Genomic DNA, 19,961 nt, shown 5'->3' on the forward strand with positions numbered 1-19,961 from the left:
TACATTGTTGAGGTCAAGGAAGTTTTGCTAAACTTCAGATAGAAGTATTGTAAAAGGATGACCCAACAAGAATGAGATGGCTATACAATTTAGCCCTATGATGGTTGGTGCTCAGGGAATTATTTTTACAAATAATACAAATTCACACAGTGAACAGGCACTATAATCTGAATATAGAAATGGGTAAACTACTGTGATGGTTAGGGTAATGTGTCAACTCGGCCATGTAATTGTGTCCTGTTGTTTGATCAAACAAGCACTGGGCTAATTGTAGTACAAGGACAGTTATGGACTTTAGTCACCAGTGAGTTTACTGCATAGATGGCTGATTACATCTATAATCAACTAAGATTCTGTCAGCAATGAGTGATGTTTTATCTAATCAGTTGAGTGCCTTAAAAGGGGAAGTGATTTCAGCATTCACAGGGAAATTTCCAGCTTGACTTTGAACAGCCAAAATCTCCTGGGCACTCATCAAGAAATTTCATCAGAGTCCCTGGTTTCCAGCTTACCTGTGGAATTTGGACTTGTGTATCTCTACAGTCACGTGAGAAAATTTTATAAAATCTTGTAATATTTACTAATATCACCTGTTGATTCTGTTTCCTTAGAGAACCCTAACTAATATCTACCAATCCCTAAAAGTTAGTAAAAAGGAAAACAACCCAAAATATGTGCATAGGCAGATGTGAGTTGATCATCCCTGCTTGCCTGGGACAGACATAGTTCATGCCTTTGGTAATAGAATCCACTTTTACTTTCAAAAGAATCTCAGTTTAGATGATAAATTATGTGGTTACTTACCTATGATTTTCAGGGTGGAATTAATTTTAAATTCATTTGTTTTCTTTATTTTCTCAGATTTATTTGGAAACAACTTGAACCTGCATCTGCCAAAAATTGGTGAGAAGTCCAGTATCAGTCATCTGGGTGACCTCCTCTTTCTACCTTGGACAGTCCATGAACCTGATGATCTCATGTCCCAGATACTCTACCATCATCTCTGAACCCAGCAAAGTACTTCCATTCAGGCTGAGCTTCACCTCCCATCGGCTCTTGTGTGGGTTTTCCAAGCTTCAGATTTAATACTCCACCCATGTCCACACCTTCTTCCTAACTGGAAATATAGGCATAAATGGCAAATACTTGAGGGAAATACATAAAATAAAAGTTTAACTAGAAGATTACTGATTAAGAGGATCAGTGGAGCTTTTAAGGACTTTGAAAAATACTTGAACTGTGACTTGTGGATATCATCATTAGCGTGTGATTAAAGACATCATATCCACAAAGCACTGTACAGAGGTGTCATATGCACATAGATCCATCTTGCATTACATGCTGTAACAAAGGAGGGAAATCAATTTTGTACCTACGTATAGCAGAACAAAGCACATGATTGGATTATAATTCTATTTTTCACTCTTCATAGAACCAATGTTTTAATATAAATCCACCTGATTTTTGCTAGAACTACCACTCATGAAATTGTTGAACCTGACTGCACACTGTGAAATATGAGACTTGTGGAACCAGGCCTGGTAGGGTCATGCATGGCTAGGTGGTGATACCTGTGTTTGACTGCAGTCTCACTGCAGTTTGAATTCAGTTTGAATTCAGGCTTTGCCATTTACAAGTTGGTGATCATGGAAAAATTAGCAAACTCTTTTAAACTTTTCCTCATCCATAAAATGAGGATGACATGAAAGGAATTTTTTAATATGGATATTTTAAGGGTCATTTGAACTAGTGTATATTAAACACTAGCATAGTGCCTACCTTATAAACACATTACTTTGTTTTCTCATATTTAATTAGAGCCAGTTTGAATATCCATCTGCCAAAACTTGTTGGAAAGTCCACCAGTATAAGTTATTTGGAAAGCCCTTCCTCTTCCCATGAACAGTACAGGAACCTCAGGAACTAATACACTTTAGAAAGGAGACTCGAGGTGTCTGCTTCTCAATAAATGGTAGTAAATATTACCTTTAATCATGCTTAGCAAGACCAATGTGGCCATACATGCTTTAAAATAAAATCAAGTGGAAGTGGATGTGTCTCAAGCAATTGAGTTCCTACCTACCACATGGGAAGTCCCAGGTTTCATTCCAGTGCCTTCTAAAGAAGATGAGCAAGACAGCAAGCTGACATGACAGGCAGGCACAGTGAGCTGGTGTGACAAGATGATGCAACAAGAGACACGAGGAAAACATAATGACATACACACAAAGCAGGGAGCAGAGGTGGCTCAAGTGATTAGGTGCCTCCCTCCCACATTGGAGGTCCCAGGTTCAATTCACAGTACCTCCTAAAAGAAAGACCAGCACACAACAAACACAGCAAATGCAAACAAGGGGGTGGGGAGAAATAAATAAAATAAATCTTAAATAAAATAAAATTCTTGTTTAAGAAGAAATCCAGAACTTCTAAGAAGATGGAGGATTAAAGAAGCAGAGGGATCACTCCCTCAGAAAAATAGCCAGAGGGCAGGCTGAGACTGTCTGGAGGACTGCTCTGGTGCTCAGAACACCAGGAGAAGGTGAGACACCACCCAGAAGAGAGAAGGATAAAGGGAGGAAGTCTCAGCTTCTTTTTACTCAGGTGAAAAACCACTTGAGTAAACCTGCAAAAGTAGCAGCAGTTGCCCAACCCCCACCCTCAGAGCAAAGAGTCTGTAGCCTGCAGCACCTATGGACTGCAGTGGCTGTGGATAGAGGGGGTTGCAAGAGTTCTCTTCCCCAAGAAAAGGGAAAGGGAGGGACACAGGCTACAACAAATTTAGATTTTGGCCAGCCAGCCAACTTGGTCTGTGCATTGGAGAAGTTGCACACTTCCAGGCTGGATGGGGCCTTGACATTTTTGCACTGAGAACTGGCAGGAGGGAAAGATAATATGCCTTTTCAAACACTCTCCTTACTTACTTGGACTGGTTGCTGAGGAAGCAGAGGGAGGAAGGATGCTGCCGATCAAGGGAAGAAAACAGCTTCTGAGAAAATTTGTGAGGCTTGGCTAACCCTGAGGAATACTGACCCTCGAGTTATACTGAATGCAGTCTCCCCAGCCCTTGGGGTCTGAACTAAGAGGTCTACTTAAAAGCATCATCTATTGGCCAGATCAGAAAAGTGCACAAAAGGGAAAATAAGTAAAAGAGGCAAGCAGGTACCTTTACTGCCCCCTTCTCCAAGGCACTTGGAAACTGACCTATACCCCATTACTGGGACATTAGCCCTGGTTTGAGCAGTTAAACAGCACAACTCTAAATATTGAGAAAAATTGAACCAGGAGTCAAGGAACAATGGTAGCACACAGCTACGTACCATAAATCGCTAGGTGAGAGAGAGAAACTGAACATCAGAGTATATACTCAGCATCAGAATCAGATGCCCAGACAGCAGCAAAAAATTACAAAACATACTAAGAAAAAGGAAGATATGACTCAGGCAAAGGAGCAAATCAAAGCCCCAGATGACACCCAGGACTTGAAATAACTAATAAAAGAGGTTCATACAAATCTGAATCAGATCATGGAGCTGAAGGATAATATAGCTAAAGACGTAAAGAACATTAAGAAGACATGGGTGAGCACACAAAAAATGGAAACCTTGAATAGAAAAATAACAGAGTTTATGGAATGAAAGACACAGTAAGTGAGATTAAAAATACAATAGAGGCATACAAAAGTAGATTTGAAATCATGAAAGAATCAGTGACATAGGGGAGAAAACAACTGAAATTAAAAAGAGAGAACAGAGAGAGAAAAAAATGTAAAAAATTGAGCAGGGGCTCAGGGAGTTGAATGAGAGCATGAACTGCACCAACATAACGGGAATTCTAGAAGAAGAAAAGAAGGGAAAGGGTCAAAAAGAGTATTTGAGGAAATAAAGGACAAGAACTTCCCAACCCTCATGAAAGACATGAATATATATGTCCAGGAATCGCAGCACACTCCACTTAGAGTAAATCCAAATAAACCAGCCCCAAGACAAATAATATTCAGAATGCCAAATGCTAAAGATAAAAAATTCTGAAAGCAGCAAGGGAAAAGTGAACTATCACATACAAGGGATATTCAATAAGACTTAGTGTGAATTTCTCTTCAGAAACCTAGGCAAGAAGGCAGTAGTTAGATATAATTAAAATACTGTAAGAGAAAAACTGCCAATCAAGAATTCTTTATCTAGCAAAACTGTCCATCAAATATGAAGGTGAGTTTAAAATATTCATAGATATACAGAAACTAAGAGTTTGAAAACAAGAATCCAGCTCTGTAATAAACACTAAAGGGAGTTCAGAAGCCAGAAATGAAAAGAAAAAAGAGGCTTTTAGGAGAGTGCAGAAGTGAAAACTATCAGAAAAGGTAGTCAGAAAGGTAAATAGATGGACAAAAATAAGATATGACATATGAAAGCTAAAGGATTAAATGGCTGAAGTAATTTCTTTACAGTAATAATTTGAATTTTAATGGATTAAACTCCCCAGTCAAAAGATACAGGCTGAGAGGATGGATAAGAAAATATGAATCATCCATGTGTTATCAGCAGGATACTTACCTTAGACACAAGGATGCAAATAGACTGAAAGTTAAAGGTTGGAAAAAGGTATTTCACACAAATAATAAACAAAAGAGAACAGGGGTAGCTGCTGGTGTCAAACAAAATAGATTTTAAATGCAAAAAAGTGACAAGAAGTACAGAAGGCCATTATATAATAATAAAAGGGACAATACACCAGGAAGGAATAACAGTCATAAATATTTATGCACCTAACCAGGGCACCCGAAATACATGAGGCAAACTCTGGCAAAACTGAAAGAAGAAATAGACATCTCTATAATAGAGATGTTGGAGACTTCAACACACCATCGACATCAATAGATAGAACAACTATACAGAATATCAACAAGGAAAGAGAGAACTTGAACAATATGATAAATGAGCTGGGCCTGACAGACATATACAAAATATTGCACCCCAAATCAGCCGTGCTCAGGGATCTTTCTTCAGGATAGATCACTTGTTGGACCACAACACAGCTCTCAATAAATTTAAGAAGATTTAAATTATATGAAGCTCCTCTTCTGGTCATAATGGGATGAAGGTGGAAATCAATAATTGGGGAAAATCTACAAATATATGGAGGCTAAATAATACCTCCTAAACAATCAGTGGGTCAAGGAAGAAATTGCAAAAAAAAATTAGTAGATATCACAAGATGAATGAAAATGAGAACACAATAAATCAGAGCCTATGGGATGCAGCAAAGGCTGTGCTAAGAGGGAAATTTATAACCCTAAGTGTCTATATTAAAAAAAGAAAAAAGAGCTAAAATCAAAGAACTAACTGAACAACTGGAGAAAATGGAAAAGAACAGCAAAACAATATGAAAGCAAGCAGAAAGAAAGAAATAACAAAGATTACAGCAGAAATAAATGAAATTGAGAACAACAACAATAACAACACAAACAGAGAGCATCAACAAAACCAAAATCTGGTTCTTTGAGAAAATTGATAAAATCTACAAACCCTTAGCAAGACTAACATGGAAAAAAAGAAGATGCAAATAAACAAAATCAGGAATGAAAGGGAAGACATTACAACTGACCCAACAGAAATAAAAAGGATCACGAGAAGATATTATGAGAAACTGTATGCCAACAAATTTGACAACCTAGATGAATTGGTATATTCCTAGAAATGAAGAAACAACAGACAGGAACTCAATAAACCAATCATAATAAAGAGACTGAATTAGTCATAAAAAATATCCCAGCAAAGAAAAGCCCAGGACCAAATGGTTTCACAGTGAATTCTACCAGACATTTCAAGAAAAATTTACATCAATTCTGTCTAAATTCTTCCAAAAAATTGAAAGGAGGGAAAATTACCCAACACATTTTTTGAAACCAGCATCACCCTAATACTAAAGCTAGATAAGATAAAGATAAGAAAGAAAATTACAGACCAATCTCTCTAATGAGCATAGATACAAAAATATCAACAAAATACTTGCAAATAGAATCCAACAGCATATAAAAAGAATTTATACATTATGATCAAGTGGGTTTCATTCCTGTTATACAAGAATGGTTCAACATGAGAAAATCAATTAATGTAATTTACCACATTAACAAATCAAAGAGGAAAAATCCACATGATCATCTTGATTGATGCAGAAAAGGCATTTGACAAAATCCAGTATCCTTTCTTGATTAAAAAAAGAAACACTTCAAAAAATAGGTATAGAAGGAAAGTTCCTGAACATAACAAAGGATATATATGACAATGCCTCAGCCATCATTGTACTTAATGGTAAGAGGTTGTGACCACTGTAATTCAACAATGTGCTAGAAGTTCTAGGTAGAGCAATTAGGCAAGAAAAAGAAATAAAAACTCTCACTATTTGCAGATGACATGATCCTATATTTAGAAAATCCTCAGACTTCTGCACAAAGCTGTTAGAGCTAATAAATGAGTTCAGCAAAGTGGCAGGATATAAGATCAACATGCAAAAATCAGCAGTGTTTCTATACACTAGTAATGAGCAAGCTGAGGAGGAAATCAAGAAAAAATTCCATTTACAAGAGCAACAAAAAGACTCAAGGAGAGCGGAGGTAGCTCAAGTTGTTGAGCACCGGCTTCCCATGTATGAGGTCCCAGGTTCAATCCCTGGTATGTTCTAAAAGATGCAAACCAATCAACAAACAAAAAACCAACTTTCATTGGGGAGCAGATGTAACTCAGTGGTTGAGCACCTGCTTCCCATGTATGAGGTCCTAGGTTTAATCCCACTACCAACTAAAAAATGTAAAAATTAAAAATTAAAAAATTAAAAAGACTCAGAATCTATGAATTAATTTAACCAGGAATGTAAAGGATCTGTATTCAGAAAACCTCAAAACATTGGTTAAAGAAATCAAAGAATACCTAAACAAAAGAAAGAACATTATATGTTCATGAATTGAAAGATCAAACATCAGAAAGATATCAGTTCTACCTAAACTGATTTATAGGGAAGCGGACTTGGCCCAATGGATAGGGCGTCCGCCTACCACATGGGAGGTCTGCGGTTAAAACCCTGGGCCTCCTTGACCTGTGTGGAGCTGGCCCATGTGCAGTGCTGATGCATGCAAGGAGTACCATGCCACACAGGGGTGTCCCCCATGTAGGGAAGCCCCACGCGCAAGGAGTGCGCCCCACAAGGAGAGCCGCCCAGCATGAAAGAAAGTGCAGCCTGCCCAAGAATGGTGCCACACACATGGAGAGCTGACACAACAAGATGACACAACAAAAAGAAACACAGATTCCTGGTGCTGCTGATAAGGATAGAAGCTGTCACAGAAGAACACACGGGAAATGGACACGAAGAGCAGACAAGTGGGGGGGGGGAAATAAATACAAAATAAATCTTTAAAAAAATAATAAATTGATTTATAGATTCAATGCAATACCAATCCCAATTCCAACAGCCTACTTTACAGAAAGAGAAAAGTCAATTACCAAATGTATTTGGAAGGGAAGGGAGTCCTGAATAACCAAAAGCATCCTAAAAAAGAAGAGTGACACTGGAGGACTCATACTTCCTGAACTTGAAGTATATTATAAGGCTAAAGTGTTCAAAAAGCATGCTGTTGGCATAAAGATAGACACATTGATCAATGGAATTGAATTGAGAATTCAGAAATAGATCTTTACCTGTATGGTCAACTGATTTTTTAAAATATATTTTTATTAAAGTTGTGAACTTATAAAACAATCAGGAACATGCATGGTATTCCCATACAACACCCCTCCACCAACAATGTTGTGGAACATTAATTACAAATTATAATACCAACAGACTATTACCACTAACTATGGTCTATAGCACACATTTGGTATTCCATATCCCTGATTATTAGCACAATATATCTTTGGCATTGATGTAGGAATATGACAGTAATGCTGTTAACCATAGTGAGTGAGTTACATTAATCTAATTTTTCCCATGCTTTTCTACATACCACCTCAAAACAGTTAGGTGCATTTGTTCTAGTTCACAGAAGAGCAGATTCTTGCATTTGTACTAGTAACCACAATTCTCATCCACCTCTGGGTTCACTATGTAATTCATTTCCTAGATTATTCTCTAGTTTTCTTTCAATTGACATTTACATCTCTAGACTACCCCTTTCAGCCACAGCCCATTTATATAAGTAAGCTGTGTTAGTTCTACTCACTGTACTCTGTCACCATCAGTTTTGTCCATTTCCACACATTTACAGTCAAGTTAATTAAAATCTCTACATAAATCAAGTCTTCTCAACTCTCTTTTTATCTCCCAATAACTTAACTCTAGATTTTAACTCCATGCATTTGTTCTTCATATTTAGTTCATATTAGTGAGGCCATGCAAGATTTGTTCTTTTGTGTCTGTCTTATTTTTCTTACCATAATGTCTTCAAGGTTTATCCATATTATGATATGTGTCCCAATTTCAACAGCATAGTATTCCATCTATGTGTATATCACATTTTGTTTATTCATTCATCAGTCGGTGAACATTTGGGTTATTTTCATCTTTTGGCAGTTGTGAATAATGCTACATCATTGTTTTCAGTTCCTCTGGTTATATTCCTAGTAGAGGAATTCCTGGATCATCTGGCAGCTCTATATGTAACTTCCTGAGCAACACCAACCTGTCTTCCACATAAGGTTCACTATTTTACATTCCCATCAACAGTGAAGGAGTGTTTCTATTTTTCCAGTCTATGCCGTGAGAGATATCTCACCGTCATTTTGATTTGCATTTCCCTAATAGCTATTGTTATTGAATATTTTTTCCATGAGTTTTTGGCCATTTGCAATTCCTCTTTGGAGAAATGTCTAGTTAAGTCTTTTGCCCATTTTTAAATTAGATTTCTTGCTCTTTTATTGTATGATCGCTTTATATAGAATGGGAATTAAATCCTTATTAGATGTCATTTCCAAATATTTTCTCCCATTGAATGTGCTGTCTTTTCACCTTCTTGATGAAGTCCTTTAAATCATAAAAGTGTTTAAAATTGAGGAGGTCCCATTTATCCATGTGTTCTTTTATTGCTTGTGCTTTCAGTGTATGATTTATGACTCCACCACCTACCACCATGTCTTGAAGATGTTTCCCTACATTTTCTTCTAGGAATTTTATGGTTCTATCTTTTATATTTAGGTCTTTAATCCATTGTGAGTTAATTTTTGTGTAAAGTGTGAGATAAGTGTCCTCTTTCTTTCTTTTGGCTATAGATATCCAGTTCTCCCAGCACCATTTGTTGAATAGACTGTTCTGTCACAGCTGGGTGAGTTTGACAGCCTCATAAAAATCTCTTGAACATAGATGTGAAAGCTTGCTTCTGGACCATCAGTTCAGTTCCATTGGTCTATGTGTCTATCTTCTTGCCAGCACCATGCTGTTTTTATCACTGTAGGTAGGTAATATGATTTAAAGTCCAGAAGTGAGAGTTCTCAACTTTGCTCTACCTTTTTAAAGATGTTTCTGGCTCTCTGGGTTTCCTTACCTTTCCAAATAAATTTGATAAATGTGTTTTCCTTTTATTTTAAAATTCTAGAGGGATTTTTATAGTGGTTGCATTGAATCTGTATATTAATTTAGGTAGAATTAACATTTTAATGATATTTTGTCTTCCAATCCATTAGCACAGAATGTTCTTCCAAATATTTAGGTCTTTTTTTACTTCTTTTAGGAGTGCATTGTAGTTTTATAAATACAAGTGCTTTACATTCTTGGTAAAGTTTATCCCTAAATATTTGATTCTTTTACTTGCTATTGTAAATGGAATTTTTTTCCTGACTTCCTCCTCAGATTGTGCATTACTAATGTATAAAACACTACTGATTCTTGCATATTAATCTTGTATTCTGCTACTCCACTGAACTCCTTTATTAGCTCTAGCAACTTTGTTGTACATTTTTAGGGACTTTCTAGATATAGGATCATATCATCTGTGAATAGCGAATGTTTTGGATGCCTTTTATCTCTTTTCCTTGCATGATTGCTCTAGCTAGAACCTTTAGCACTATACTGAACAACAGTGGTGATAGTGGGCATTTTTGTCTTATTACCAATCTCAATTGGAAAGCTTTCAGTCCTTCACCATTGACTACAATATTAACTGTGAGTTTTTCATATATGGCCTTTATTATGTTCCTATCTTTTGTAGTATTTTTATTAAAAAAGAGTGTGTATTTTGTCAAATGCTTTTCTGCATCAATTGATAGGATCATGTGATTTTTCTTTGATTTTTTAATGTGGTGTATTATGCTGATTGATTTTCTTGTGAGTGATGCTTGCATGCCAGGTATAAAAACCCTTGATCATAATGAATAATTCTTTTAATGTGTTGCTGGATTTTATTAGCCTTTTTTTTTTGAGGATTTTTGCACCCATATTCATTAAGGAAATGGTTCTGTAATATTCTTTTTTCATAATATCTTTATTTGGCTTTGGTATTAGGGTGATATTAGCTTCATTGAATGAATTTAGTAGTGTTCCTTCTTGTTCAATTTTTTTTTTTTTTTTTTTTGGAAGAGCGTGAATAAGATTGGTATTAAATCTTCTTTGAATGCTTGGTAGAACTCACCAAAGAAAATATCTGGTCCTGGGCTTTTCATTTTGAGGAGTTGCATGATAACTATTTCAATCTTTTTACTTATGATTGTTTTCTTGAGGTCTTCTATTTCTTCTAACATTAGTGTAGGTTTTTCATACATTCCCTTCCCATTTCATCTATATTGTCTAGTTTGTTTGCATATAGTTCTTCATAGGATCTTCTTATGATCTATCTTATTTCTGCCAGGTCTGCCAGTCTGTAAAGTCCCTGTTTTTACTTTTAATTTTATTTGTTTACATCTTCTCTCTTTTTTTCTCTGTCAGTCTAGCCAAGGGTTTGTTGATTTTATTAATCTTCTCTAAGAACCAACTTTTGTTTTTTTAAATTCTCTCTACTGTTTCTGTTTTGTTCTCAATTTCATTTATTTCTGCTCTGATCTTTGTTATTTCATACCTTATGCTTGCTTTGGGAATAGTTTGCTATTCTTTTTCTAGTTCCTCCAGCTGTGTAGTTAGGTCATTGATTTTAGCTCTTTTTTCTTTTTTAAATGTAGGCATTGAGGGCTATAACATTCCCTCTCAGCACTGCCTTCATGGTATCCCATTGGTTCTGATATACTGTGTTCTTGTTTTCTTTCAACTTGAGATGATTATTGATTTCCCTCACATTTTCTTTTTACCCAATTATTTGAGTGTGTTTTTAAATTTCCATATATTTGTGATTTTTCCTTTTTCCATCCATTGTTGATTTCCAACTTTATTCCATTATGATCTGAGAAAGTGTTTTGTATCATTTCAATCTCGTTGAGTTTATTGAGACTTATGTTGTGGTGCAAAATATGGTCTATCCTGAAGAAAGATCTATGAGCACTTGAGAAGAATGCATATCTTGCTGTTTGGTGGTGCAATGTTCTTAACATGTCTAATAGGTTTTGTCTATTTATCATATTATTCAAGCTCTCTGTTTCTTTATTGATACTCTGCCCAGATGTTCTATCCAATGCTGAGAGTGGCGTATTGAAGTCTCCAACTTTTATTGTAGAGACAGTGTTTCTCCCTTAAATTTTACCAGTGTTTGCCTCATGTAATTTGGGCATTCATGTTAGGTACATACATATTTTTTATCATTATTTCTTCCTGGTGGGTTGCCCCTTTTATTAATATTTGATGTTCTTCCTTTTGTCTAATAACAGTTTTGCTTTTAAAGTCTATTTCATCCAATATAAGTATAGCTACTCCAGCTCTTTTTTTTTTTTTGGTTACCAAATGCTTGGAATATCTTTTTTCCAGCCTTCAACTTTCAATCTATTGGTATCCTTGGGTCTAACGTGAGTCTCTTGAATATATCATATAGATAGCTCATATTTTCTAATCCATTCCACCAGTCTGTGTCTTTCAATTGAGTAGCTTAATCCATTAACATTCAAAGTTATTACTGTAAATGTAGTTCTTACTTCACACATTTTGACCTTTGTTTTCATCACTATTTAACTTGTAGTTATTTTTGCTGATATAATCTTCATTCCTAGACTCTCTTCCAAGCCTCTCAATCCTGTCTTTTCAAGCTGTAGCACTCCCTTGTGTATTTTCTGCAAAGCCTCTTGGTTACAAACTCTCCCTGTTTCTGTTTATCTGAATATTCTAAACTGGCTTTTATTTTTGAAAGATAATCTTACTGGATATAAGATTCTTGGCTGGCATTTTTTCTCTTCCAGTATCTTAAATATATCATGCCACCTTGGTTTCTGATGAGAAATCAGCACTTAATCTTTATGTTTCTTTGTATGTTATGCATTGTTTTCTCTTGCTGCTCTCAGAACTCTCTCTTTGTCCTTGGCATTTGACATTCTGATTAGTATGTGTCTTGGAGCATGTCTATTCAGATTAATTCAGATGGGAGTACATTGTGCTTCTTGGACATGGATATCTATGTTCTTCAATAAGACTGGGAAATTTCCTACCATTATTTCTTCAAATATTCCTTCTGCCCCTTTCCTTTCTCTTCTCCTTCTGGGACATCCAGGACATGTATGTTTGCATATATATTGCCATCATTTAGTTCCCTCAGACCAGTTCAATTTTTTCTGTCCTTTTTTAAAATCTATTCTTTTGTATGTTCACTTTTTTGAAGGCCATGTCTTCAAGCTTATTGGTTCTTTCTTCTGCCTTCTCAAATCTGCTGTTATATAACTCCAGTGTATTTTTTATTTCATTTATTGAGCCTTTCATTCCCATATCTGCTATTTTTATATGTATACATTCAAATTCTTTGTTGTGCTCACCCAGTGTCTTCTTAATAACCTCAGTTTCTTTAGCCATCTCATTGAATTTATTAAAGTGGTTTTTTAAACATCTATGATTAGTTATTTCAACTCAATTATGTCATCTGGAGGCTTATCTTGTTCCTTTAACTGGGCCATCTCTTCCTTTTTCTTGGTGTAGATTATAATTTTTTGTTGGTGTCTTGGCATCTGGCTTACTAGATGTACTTATTTTGGGTGGTGCAGTTTCTTTCTTTAGTTTAGGGCTTTCTTGCCTTTTCTCTCTTGTTAGTTGTATAGTAGAAGCTGAGGATGTAGTTGGTACTGTAAGCTATGGAGGCTGAAGCTTCCCAAGTTGCCTGAGGAGCCAGTGAAGCTTCTCCCACCTTTCTCCCCTGCCAGGGTTACAGACAGAGCTGCAGTCATCCATAGTAATCCAAGTCATGTAGGCCAAAGCCTTCTGTAGTTTCCCAGAAAGACTAATGAAGTTTCATGCCCCTTCCTCCGCTGCCTGGGCAAGGATGGAGCTGCAGGTGTGGACAGTAAATTAAGCCATGCAGGTCAAAACTGGCCACTGTTGTCTAGGTGGACTATCATAACTCCAGTCCCCCTTCTTGCCTGCCAGGGTTGGGGATGGACCCTCTAGAGTACCCAACAATCTAATCTGTGTGGGCTGAAATCACCTGCAGTTGCCCTGAGAGGCTGAGTGAGTACTGTCCCTTCTGCCATTTAAGGGTAAGGATGGAACCATAGGTGCCCAACACAGTAGTCTGTGCAGGCAGAAAGCACCTGCAGTTGCCCATAGAGGCTGAAGATACATCCACCCCCTCCTGTCCTATGGGGAGGACAGAGATGGAATTAAAGTCACTCAGCAAACCAGTTCATGCAGACTGAAAACACCTGTGTTGCCCCAAGAAGCTAGGGAAACACCAACCCCCTCTTGTCCTTTTGGGATGTGGGTGGAGCCACGGGTTCCCAACTTTCCAGTTTGTGCATGCCAAAAGCACCTGCAGTTGCCCAGAGAGGCTGAGGAAATACCAGCCCCCTTCTATCCTATGCAGGGGGAGGTGGAAGTAGAGCCTGAGTTGCTCAACAAACCAGTCTTTGCAGGGCAAAAGCACCTGCAGTTGCCCAAAAGGTCTGAGGAGACAAACTCCCCTCCTAGCCTAAGAGTTGGCAAGGATGGAGATACAGGTGTCCAAGTATCCAGTCTGTGTAAGTTGAAAGAGCCTGCAGTTGCCCAGAGAGACTGAAGAAACACCAGCCCCCCTGCTATCCTATGCAAGGGCTAGGGGGATGGGAATGGAATTGAAGACACTCAATAAAACAGTCTGTGCAGGCCAAAAGCACTTATAGTTGCCCAGAGAGGCTGAGTATATACAGCTCCACTCCTATCCTATTGGGGGATGGGGATGGAGCTCCAGGTGTCTGACTATCTAGTCATTGCCAACTGAAAGTGTCTGCAGTTGCCCAGAGAGGCTGGTGCCATTTCTGCCAGATTCCTCCCTGCCAGAGGTGGGGTTGGGGCCTTAGCTAAGGCTGCAAGTCATCCTGGATGGAAAGAAGCTGGTCCCTACCTTCACTCTGATTTTCAATCAGCTTGACTTCCCCTCAAGTCAAGGGAAGAATAAAAATTGTGGCTACCAGCCTCTTTCTGACTTGGACAGGTTCAAACTTTAACTGTTCTTAGGATGATACTTTATCCAGCCAAATTTATTAATCAGTAGCAGAAGTCAGTGCCCAACCATTTCTTCTCTCCCATTTTTGGGAAATGGAGCTTCCAACTCCAACCATGGAATAGCTCCTAAGGTGGCTTACACCAGCAGTGGAGGATGGGCACCAGCCCCTGCTGCATGGAGCACTCTACTCATGAATCTTCACTGCAGATGGTCAGTCTCTCCCTTACATTCTTTCAAGTATGTTGAAGGATGCTCTTCTGGTCTTTGGGGCCCCCAAAACAGGTGCTTTAGATAACCCTGGGTGATTGCAAACTGCTCTGTAGGATGAGCTCTCTTGGAGCACCTTACTCTGCTGCCATCTTGGTTACTTCCTGTGGTAAACTGATTTTTGATAAACCTACTTATTCCATTTTTCTGAGACAGAACAACAAATGGTGCTGGGAGAACTTGATATCCATAACCAAAAGAATGAAATAAATTATATGGTTTATGAATAAAAATTAAAAGGATGTTTGGAGAAAAATACAGCAAATTTAAGATATAGGTTGCAGTTAGTTGTAATACTTTGATGGTGCTTTTTCATCATTTGTTACAAAAGTTTCTCATTTTTGGTGTGGTATTTGTGGTGGGGTGATGTAGGGAGCCTCATGTGATATTATGCACATTGGTTTGGTAAGTTCACAACTGTTACTATATGCTTATTGTTTACATATGTTCATGTATGAATGATAGGCTTCAAAATTGTTTTATTGATACATATTAATAAGGCATACAATTTATTCAAAGTGTACAATCAATGGTATTTGGTATAATCCCATAGTTGTGTATTTATCACTTCAATCATTATTAATGCATTTTCATTATTTCAATAATAATAAACAAAAATCAGACAAACAAACAAGAAAATTCCTCACCTTTCAGTTTCTGTTTCCCATTCTGTACATAGTTGCTAGTTCTGGCAATTCTTTTTTTTAAATACAGTTTTTAATTTTTTTAAAGATACTTAGATTATATAAATGTCACATAAAAAATACAGAGAATTCCCATATGCCCCACTTCCAACCCCTCCCACATTTTCCCACATTAATAACAGCCTTCATTACTGTGATAGACTTCTTACAGTTGGTGAACACATTTTGGAGCATTGCCACTAAGTGTGGATTATAGTTTATATTGTAGTTTACACTTTCTCCAGCACAATTTTGTAAGTTTTTACCAGATATATAATGGTTTGTATCTGTCATTGCAAAGTCATCCAGGACAATTCTCAAGTCCTGAAAATATCCTCATATTACACATGATTTCCCCTTTCCTTCCCCTCAGAACTTCCAGTGGCCAATGCCTCCACATCAATTATAAATTTTCTTCCATTGCTAGAATCACCATGTCTATACTAGAATACCAGTAAGTCTACTCTAGTCCATCATTCATTCCAAAACCCTCAGGATGAGATGACCACTCCATCTCTAATTAAAAGGGGGCTTAGATCCCATAGGGCAGATGGATGGGACTATCTTGCTTGTAGTTGCAGTCTCTCTGTGTTCCTTGGGATGGGCATTGTCCAGCATCATCTCCTTGTTGGTTGTCCTGGATAAGTCCAATGAACTGTAGAGTAGATGTTGCAAGTCTTTTGACATTCAGAACCCAGCTGGCACATGTACAGCCCAAAGAGTTAAGTCTCTTGGACATATACCTATCAACTTTAGCACTAACTAATGTTCAAATAGAAGGGGCAGAAGAGCCATGTGTAGGGAAATCACACCTGAGTCCAACTCCATTACACTGGGGAGCATAAGTTCCCAAGTAATACCCACTGGCAGGGCACCAAACTCCTGAACTGTCAGGCCTGCCTATAGTGTCTGGATGTCTCTGCTATTTGAGGCAATACTTACTTTGGCAGTCAATAAGATCCTGCTGAGATGTACATAAGCATAACCTCTAGAATGATTTCCTGACTCATTTTGAAGTATCTTGGCCATATAAACTCATTTGCCCCTACTCTTTCCCCTTTTTGGTCAACATCTTTTTCCAGTTGCATTGCTAGTTGGTACTTGGTAATAATCCTTTGGCACCAGGGAGGCTTATCCCTGGGAATCATGTGTCATGCTGGGGAGAAGGTAATGCATTTATATGCTGAATTTGGCTTAGAGAAAGTCCACATTTGAGCAAGAAAGAGGCACTTAAGAGGTAGCTCTTAGGCATCCTATAATATGAGGCTGTTTTAATTTCAAGAGTAAAGGTTCATGAGTACATTCCTCAATATCAAGGGCCAGTCAATGGTCCATCCTTCACTAGCCACTGCCCCTGTAGTCAGGGGATTCTTGCTGTCCTCTTACCAAATGTGGAAGAACTATAGAGTGAATCACTACCCACCATGACAATGCCCCATGAATACTTGAACACATTTATGTGCCTTATAGGTATGCCCCAGGTGAAATTCCTCCCATGAGTCCCACATCATTGACACCCTGCATCAGTGATTCTCCCCTGCCATGGTTGAAACCCTTCTGTGATCCCAAACTTCTTCAAAAATGAAAGCTAAGAAAATAACCAAATACAAATAATAAGGAAATGAAATAATAATGATAGCTTTAAAAATAAAAAACAGGATACAAAATATATTTTAGAATTTGGAATAATAAAAAATAATTAAAAATATAAAATTAAAAAAATTTTGACATTAGATCTTTCATCACTGTAAGGTCTGTTATCTTCTATGTACAGTGACATTTTCTTCTGTTTATTACCCCAATTTTTCATTTTTTCTTCTGAGAAGTGTTAGATTATGGAAAAGTCATGTACAGAATATAGGAATATACCCAACATCTTTCCCTCTTTTCCCTTTCCCCTGTTAATAATATTTTACAAATGGATGGCACATTTCTTACAATAGATGCATAAATATTGAAACTTTGCTACTAACTATGGTCATTGACTAACATTATGGTTTACATTTTGGCCCACACACTTTTATAAAGTTTAGTGAAATTTACTATGGCCTGTATCCATCATTGCAAGATCATGTAGAACACTTCCATCACCCCAAAAATGCCCAATGTTCCATCTGTCCTATTCTTCCATTCCCCTACCCTCCAGACCCTGGCAACCACCAAGCTTCACTCCTTGAAGAACAAGAATCATAGTTACTTGCAAGAACATTCTGGGCTTGACATACTGGCCTGTCCTCCCCTATTGGGTACTGCCTAACTCTCAAAGAAACTCACCCCTCAGTTTGAGAACATAGCAGGACAACCAGGATGGGAGTCCAACACCTTCCACTCATTATGTGGGCCTCCACCAACTGATACAACACACTATGATAAGATGTACACTCACACACTACCTAGAAGCCTGCCCAAGGTGTGCCCTGTCATGATGTCCCCCACATCCAACACCCTAAACCAATAACTCTCCCCTGCCATACTACCAAAAGAACATTCCTAATTTGTAGTTTCAACCACATACCTGCAAATTCCCAGTGTTCACCTGGTCCCCCAACCCTCCCCCCAGTTCAATGGACGGTCCACCCCACACACACCACCCTACCCCCTTCACAAACCAGCACCACCCAACCCAATAGAATCACTGCAATACTGTCATGCCCATCCACTTCACAACTACATACTTCCACTTTATAGATTTTGCCCACGTGGGCATTGGCTCAAAACCTCCCATTCTGTCTCCTGTAACTCTATCTTCCAACAATAGCTCTGTGAGTTTGCTCAATTTGCTTAATTCATATCAGTGAGGTCATGTAATACATGTCCTTCAGTGCCTGGCTTGCTTCACTCAACACAAAGTCTTCAAGATTCCTCCATGTTATCTTGTATGCTAATACTGCTTTTCTTCTTACAACTGAGTAATATTCCATTGTATGCATAAACCACAATTTATTTATCCATTCATCTGCTGATGGACATTTGGGTTGTTTCTTATTTTATGTATTTTAATTTGTTTACTTTGGTAGTGTAGCTAAGGGTTTGTCAATTTTATTAATCTTCTGAAAGAATCTTCTTTTGCTTTTATTTTTGCTAGTGCTTTCTTATTTTCAATTTCATTTAGTTCTACTCTACTCTTTGTTATTTCCTTATTCTACTTTCTTTGGCATTGGTTTGTTGTTCTTTTACTAGTTCCTCCTGGGGTGCAGTTGGGTCTTTGATTTTATCTCTTTCTTCTTTTTCAGTATATTCATTTATGGCTATTAATATCCTTCTCAGTACTGCTTTTGCTGCATCCCATAATTTTGATATTTTGCATTGTCATTTTCATTCATTTCAAGGTAGTTACTGATTTCTTTTGGAATTTTCTCCTTGATCCACTGATTGTCTAAGAATGTATTGTTTAACTTCCATATTTTGGTGCCTAATCTGTTTCTCTGCCCCTTACTGGTTTCCAGCTTCATTCCATTGTGGTCAGAGAAATTACTTTGTATAATTTTACTCTTTCTGACTTCATTGGGAATTGTTCTGTGGCCTAGCTTGTGGTCTATCCTGGAGAATGAGCCATTTGCACTCAAGAAGAATGTATATCCCACTTTATTTGTGTATCATTTTCTGTATACGTCTATTAGGTCCAGATCCCCTAATGTGTTATTCAGGGTCTCTGTTTCTTTGTTGATCCTCTGTCAAGACATTCTGTCTAATGGTGATAATGATGCATTAAAGTACCCTATTATAATTGTACAGGCCTCTATTTCTCCACTTAGTTTTGTCAGTGTTTGCCTCATGTATTTTGAGATGTCCTGGTTAGGTACATAAATGTTTATGATTCTTCTTTTTCTTGATAGATTTCCCCTTTTATTAATATATAATATTCTTCTTTGTCTCTTACAATAGTTTTGCACTTATTTTTTTAGGTTTTTATTTTTATCTTTTAAAAAAGATACATAGATAACACAAAATGTTACATTAAAAAGTCTAAGAGGTTCCCATATAACCCCACTCCCCACCCACCCCTCCCACATCAACAACCTCTGTCATCAGAGAGGCACATTCATTGCATTTGATGAATACATTTTGGAACACTGCTGCACAGCATGGATTATAGTTTACGTTGTAGTTTACACTCTCTCCCAGTCCATTCAGTGGGTTATAGCAGTATATATAATGTCCTGCATTGTCCCTGCAATATCATTCAGGACAACTCCAAGTCCCGAAAATGCCCTCATATCACATTTCTTCTTCCTTCTCCCTGCTCTCAGCAACTCCTGTGGCCACTGTCTCCACATCAATGATCCATTTCTCCTATTACTAGAGTCACAATAATTCTATAGTAAAATACTAGTAAGTTCACTTTAATCCATATTTTATTCCTCCATCCTGATGACCCTGGAATGGCAATGTCTACTCCACCTCTAAGTGGAAAGGGGGCTTAGATCCGACATGGCTGATAGATGGGATTCTCTTGCTTGCAGGTGTATACTCTCTCAGTTCCCTGG

Source organism: Dasypus novemcinctus, chromosome 2, assembly GCF_030445035.2.
Source record: "Dasypus novemcinctus isolate mDasNov1 chromosome 2, mDasNov1.1.hap2, whole genome shotgun sequence".
NCBI classification, from domain to species: domain Eukaryota; kingdom Metazoa; phylum Chordata; class Mammalia; order Cingulata; family Dasypodidae; genus Dasypus; species Dasypus novemcinctus.